At 39.2% G+C, this 6,000-nt stretch overlaps 1 protein-coding gene across 1 annotated transcript in view; it reads right to left on the minus strand.

The window, feature by feature from the left end:
- GPC5 (glypican 5) overlaps positions 1-6,000 on the minus strand; it is a 1,409,835-nt gene that overhangs the window by 570,056 nt on the left and 833,779 nt on the right. The gene's annotated exons all lie outside the window — the stretch shown is intronic.

Below are 6,000 nucleotides of genomic sequence, written 5' to 3' on the forward strand. Positions count from 1 at the left end.
CTAAGGATTATTAAACATTTAGCTTTTACTAGTAATTCAAACATCTGATTTTAAGAGAGCTGGTTAATTTAATCAAGTAATAAGATATGAATTAATACTGATGTCACATAATAGATTAGAAAATATAAGACTGTTAAGAACAAATAGAAAGAATGAGAGAAAAAGAAACTCAATCATAGTGGCCAAACCTATTCCACCAATTTCTTATGGCTTATGTGTAGATACTTTGAAATTTTTGAAAATGCAGTAGGGAGTTGCAGATATGGCAAGAGGAATGTTAAAGCAGGAGAGGCTTTGGTTTAGGATGGAGTGGAAGTAAAGAATGGCATGCAAGTCAGGGAGCAGAGACCTGAGGGGAGGGTGCTACCCAAAGGCTTGCTTAGATGATCAGGGCCTATTGAGAACTTACAGAACAGCACAGAGAACTGTTTTTTCTCTGTGCTGTCATGATAGTATCTTAGTGACACAGATCTTGAAGTAGGATTCTCCCAGCCTCATTTTCTTTTCTTTTCTTTTCTTTCTTTTTTTAAATATATTTTATTGATTTTTTACAGAGAGGAAGGGAAAGAGATAGAGAGTTAGAAACATCGATGAGAGAGAAACATCGATCAGCTGCCTTCTGCACACCCCCTACTGGGGATGTGCCCGCAACCAAGGTACATGCCCTTGACCAGAATCGAAATGGTTACCTTTCAGTCCCCAGTCTGACGCTCTATCCACTGAGCCAAACAGGTCAGACAATAGAAACTACCTTCCAAAAAAAAAAAAAGTTAGATAAGCCACATTGCACAGTTTCTAAGAAGGGACTTAGAAATGATTTAGAAAACTCATCCACATTGAATTGTGATAGAGTTTGGGGGAGTTTCTGAAAAGGGTTTCTGGGGGAAGCTGTTATGTTCTTATCATCCTCCCTACTCCCAAGGTAGAAGAATGGCCAAGAGCTATCTCTGTTCCAATTTCAGTTAGACTTAAACAGGATATTTCAAAAAACTTGATGTGAATCTGAGTCTTAGTGGTAGACAAGGCTGACTCATGTATGAAAATCTAGAGGGAGAGGAACATGCAGTTTAGCTGCTCTGGCTGCATCCTAGAGGAAAGTTGCTGTTGCAATGGGTTTGGCCTGTTTTCCAAAGTTCAGTCACATACAGACATAAAGAACTCAAAGCAGAAGGGAGAATAAAACCAAACGAATATGATGAAATGTTTATTCTAAAGATAATAATATATAACTAGAGGCCCGGTGCATGAAATTCGTACACACATAGGGTCCCTAGGCCTGGCTGGTGATCAGGGCCAATCTGTGGGGCGACTGGCAGGGCAATTGGGGGCCCCTGCTTGCACCTGCCTTGGCTGGCCTGGGGCCTGCAGGCTGCGGGCAGCTCCTGCGTTGAGCATCTGCCCCCTGGTGGTCAGTGCATGTCATAGTGACTGGTCGTTCCGCTGGTGATTTCATCATTCAGTTGATTTGTATATTAGGCTTTCATTATCCTATCTAATAAAAAGAGAATATGCTAATTGACCATCACACCCTCGCAAAGATGGTGGTGCCCACAGCCACAAGATGGCAGCGCCCAGTCCTCTCAGCCCTGCCAGGGCAGCAGGCACGTGGCATGGCCAGGCCTGCCCCCAGGCGGGTCCGGCCACTCTGCACACCTGAGTCCCCCAGTCCCCTCAGTCCCCCAGCCGCCCAGGGCCAGCCCAAGGTGCAGGCAAGCCTCGCATGTCAGATGCCCAGCTGCCCAGGGCCAGCCCAAGGTGCAGGTAAGCCTTGGATGGTGGCTGCCTAGCTCAGCCGTGGGCAAACTATGGCCCACGGGCTGGATCCGGCCGTTCGGCTGTTCTATCCGGCCCGCGGAGCCGAAAGAGCGGAGGGTTCTCTTGCTCTCCCTTCCGCTCCTTCACCAGCAGCAGTGTTAACATGGCAACGTCGGGAAACATGGCCGCAGCTTCTTCTTCTGAATGGGCGGATTTATATCCGCCCATTCAGTAGAAGGAACAACCTCTCAATCTTCTAGAGGCTCCTTGTAATGCCCGTGGACGCGTCTCCCGACATCACCCTGGGAATGCGTAGACGCGTTATCGTGGTGATGTAGGGAGACACGCCCCTGGAGAGCACAGTATCAGAACCTTTCTGAGGTAAGATTAAGAGTTCTACTCAAACACAATTTTTTCCTGTTCCCACATTCTGTACATCACAATGACTTGTTAATAAAACAACAAAGACTTTCAGCTTTTAGTCACTTCAACTGGTGGCCTGTCCTTTGTCAAAAAACTCTGAAACAGCACCAGAAGAGGTGCAACTGGAACTCATTGATCTTCAGGCTGACTCTGTCCTAAAGGAGAAATTCAGCTCTCTTGAACTAAGAGACTTTTATGCTTCACTTAATGAAGCCACTTTTCCAAACATCCGGAGGGTGGCACAGAAGATACTGGTGCTGTTTGGGTCAACCTATGTTTGTGAGCAGACATTTAGCATCATGAACATCAACAAAGCCCCTCACAGATCCAGCTTAACTGACGAACACCTCAGATCTATCCTGAGAATAGCCACAACAAAACTAACTTCAGACTTTGATGCATTAGCTAAAAAAGGAGACCAACAACACTGTTCCCACTGAAGTTGATGTTTTAAAGACCAAAAACCTTTCAACCCAGTCTACATTGCCATCTACATCTACGTCCCGGGCATAATTTGGAAGTTGCACTAAAGAAAATGTTTAATTTACTGTTTACACATTTTGTTCTTTTCTATTTGTTTTAGTTTTAAATTATTTTATTATATTTAAGTTTAATTTGAAAGACTTTTGTACCTTTCCTTTGTTAGGCAATTTTATTTTGCCTTTGCCATCTTCAATATAAGGTATGTTATTGTGCTATGATTCCTCCATTTTTTGAAGTTTCAAATTATAATAATTAGTGTTTACATTCTTCTTGTTAAAATGTTTGAAATGAATAAAACTATTGAAATAATAATAAAAAAAAGACTGTACCCTTTTATGTAATAATGTTTACTTTGAATTTATATTAGTTCACACAAACACTCCATCCATGCTTTTGTTCCGGCCCTTCGGTCCAGTTTAAGTACCCATTGTGGCCCTCGAGTCAAAAAGTTTGCCCACCCCTGGCCTAGCTGCTCACAGCCACCTGAAGCTCACGTAACCAGGGCCGGCCAAGGCTTGCACTGCCGACAGTGGCAGCAGCAGAGGTGTGATGGGGGCGTCGCCTTCCCCTGATCGCCAGGTCATCTCCTGCCCCTGAGGGCTCCCGGACTGTGAGAGGGGCAGGCTGGGCTGAGGGAACCCCCCTCCAGTGCATGAATTTTCATACACCAGGCCTCTAGTACAGGATAAAAGCCTAATATGCAAATCAACCGAATGGCGGAACGACTGGTCACTATGATGCGCACTGACCACCAGGGGGCAGATGCTCAACCCAGGAACTTCCCTCAGCCAGCAGACCCCAGGCTGGCCACGATGGGTGTCAGTGGGGGACCCCCAATCACCCCGCCAGTCACCCCACAGATCAGCCCTGATCACTAGCCAGGCTTAGGGATCCTACCCATGCATGTGACAATTATAAGCGGGGTTCCCACCAAAAATAGAAATGGGAGGTTGAAATAAAATTGAATTTAGATTTAGATGGAAATGTCATATGTTCTACATATCCAGGATGTATTCTGCAAACACAATTGCTGAGAATAAACTGAAAAACTATCTTAAAACAGAATAGTATACTTGTACCCCTTTGAGTGGGATGTTGTTTTATTAATAGTAATGCATTGATTAGAAAACAATTACACATACTTCTCAATAAGGTTAATTATTGGAATGTGTCGATGTTGATAAAGCATCCCACAAACTATCCAAAGGCTACCCCAAGTAACAATAATTATAGCAAGTATTGTAGCTGTGGTTATTTACAAGCCCACAGATGAACTGGATCTTGGGTCAAGTTTTAGGTTAGAAAGTGCCTGCTAGATTTAACCTAACCAACATTGGAATTAACATGTTCTGGCACTGTTAAGGGATATACCCCTATTTTTAAAAATAGCTTTGCATGAAAATCTTATAAATGAAATTTTATATTGTCAACAAAAGGTTATTATGGAAAGAAGCCTTTGCATTTAGGAATCAAAAATTGTGTCAAGTCCTAGCTGGTTTGGCTCAGTGGATAGAGCTTCAGCCTGCGGACTGAAGGGTTCCAGGTTCAATTCTGGTCAAGGACACATGCCTGGGTTTTGTATTTGTATTATGGTGGTAAGTGAAAATATTTAAAATCTCTCAATATTTTTTTCATAATATCCTAAGAATCACAGAATATGGTAGTCATACAGCTATTTCTATAAACAGCAAAATATTTCCCAATAACAAAAATGCAAAATATTAGGCAGATCCCATCTTTTCCTTTCAAGTAGTGGGGCGTATTCACAATATTTGAAGAATGCACTTTCTTTGCTTTGATATAAAATCAAATTTCAATTTAGTAAAATTTTAAAACTACTTCCAGATACTTCCTAGTAGATGGTTCACTTCAAATATTTTTGGCTTTTGTTTTGGTACTTTTCAAGTACTTACCTGAAATTAAATATCTGGTTCCAGCTGAGCAAATTTAATTACTGCTGTGTGTTCTTACTTTCTTAAGGGTATTTAGCAACTATTTTCTTTCTAACATGATTCTTAAATGAAAAATTAGTAATGCAAAAGAAAATTACAAAAAAGGCAAAATTTATTCTATATTTTCAAAACTAGGGAAAATAATGTAGCAATGTCTTTTTCTAAATAGGAGAAACTATAAGATGATTGATTTTACTAGTAGTTGGCAGGGATTTATAATGACCTAGGTAAAGGTTTTAATAGTACATTTCTTCATCAATAGACAACAAATAGATTAAAATTAGGTATGTTAAATTGTAAAGGTGCAAAGTAAAACAAAAACTTGAAAATCATGAGTTAGAAATAAAAGAAAAATAATGCTATAAAGTAAATGGAACTACATTTTACCCATAGCTATATCAAGTACCAGAGGCTCTCTCTCAAATATTGCTAATTCTAGGTAACCACTGACAATGTTCTGGATTTAAAAGTAATGAAACCATTCTGGGATTTGGCCAAATAACTTAACCTAGCTGATTTTCATTTTCTTCTTTTCTGTTATATATATATAAAGTGTGTCTATGCTACAGAGTCCTTATAAATATTTGAGATGAGATGCTATGTGCAATATTATATACCCACATGTATGGACATATCACATTAAATAGAATATACCATCTTTGAGTGACTATAAATTGACAGAAACTACAGTACAAAAATATATAAATGTATATCTTTATATTTTCAAAATTAACTGGTTCTACAAATAAATTAAGCCTTTATAAATATATTTATATCTCTATATTTTTAAAATCAATTGGTCCTACATATAAATTAAGCCTTTTCAAGAATATATAAGGAATTATATGTGTGGGAATTATAGCATCTTAGAAAAAGTAAAATATACATTAGTTTCATTAATATTGTCTGACCTACCATAGAAAATCATTGATTCAGAATATTAACTCTTAGTAATTTTCATCCTAAATGATTTTGAAGAGATCCCTTTGCATAGAGGCATGCAAAGAAAATTAAAGAATTTTCCCCTTCTTTCTAAATACTATGTACTCATATTTTTTGAGATTAGCAAAGACGTGGAAAACCCTTGGAATAGAACTAGAGACAGCATTAAAAGATAAATAAGGGAAATAATTACAATACTGAAAGAAACCAAATATTGTGAGAGTTCCAAATGTCTGGAAGGCAAGGACCCAGCTGTGTTATGCTGAAATTTATCTCTAGGCTAATATTTCAAAATCGAGTAAGATCTAACAGAGAAATTGAGGACTAGTAGTGACTGCATAAAAAAACATCTGCCTGAGCAACTGTTTTTTGTTCCTTAAGATGGAACCTGGATATCATGATATTTTACATTCATAAATCCTTATTTTTAGATACATAAATATGA

Source organism: Plecotus auritus (genome assembly GCF_963455305.1).
Source record: "Plecotus auritus genome assembly, chromosome: 3".
NCBI lineage: Eukaryota > Metazoa > Chordata > Mammalia > Chiroptera > Vespertilionidae > Plecotus > Plecotus auritus.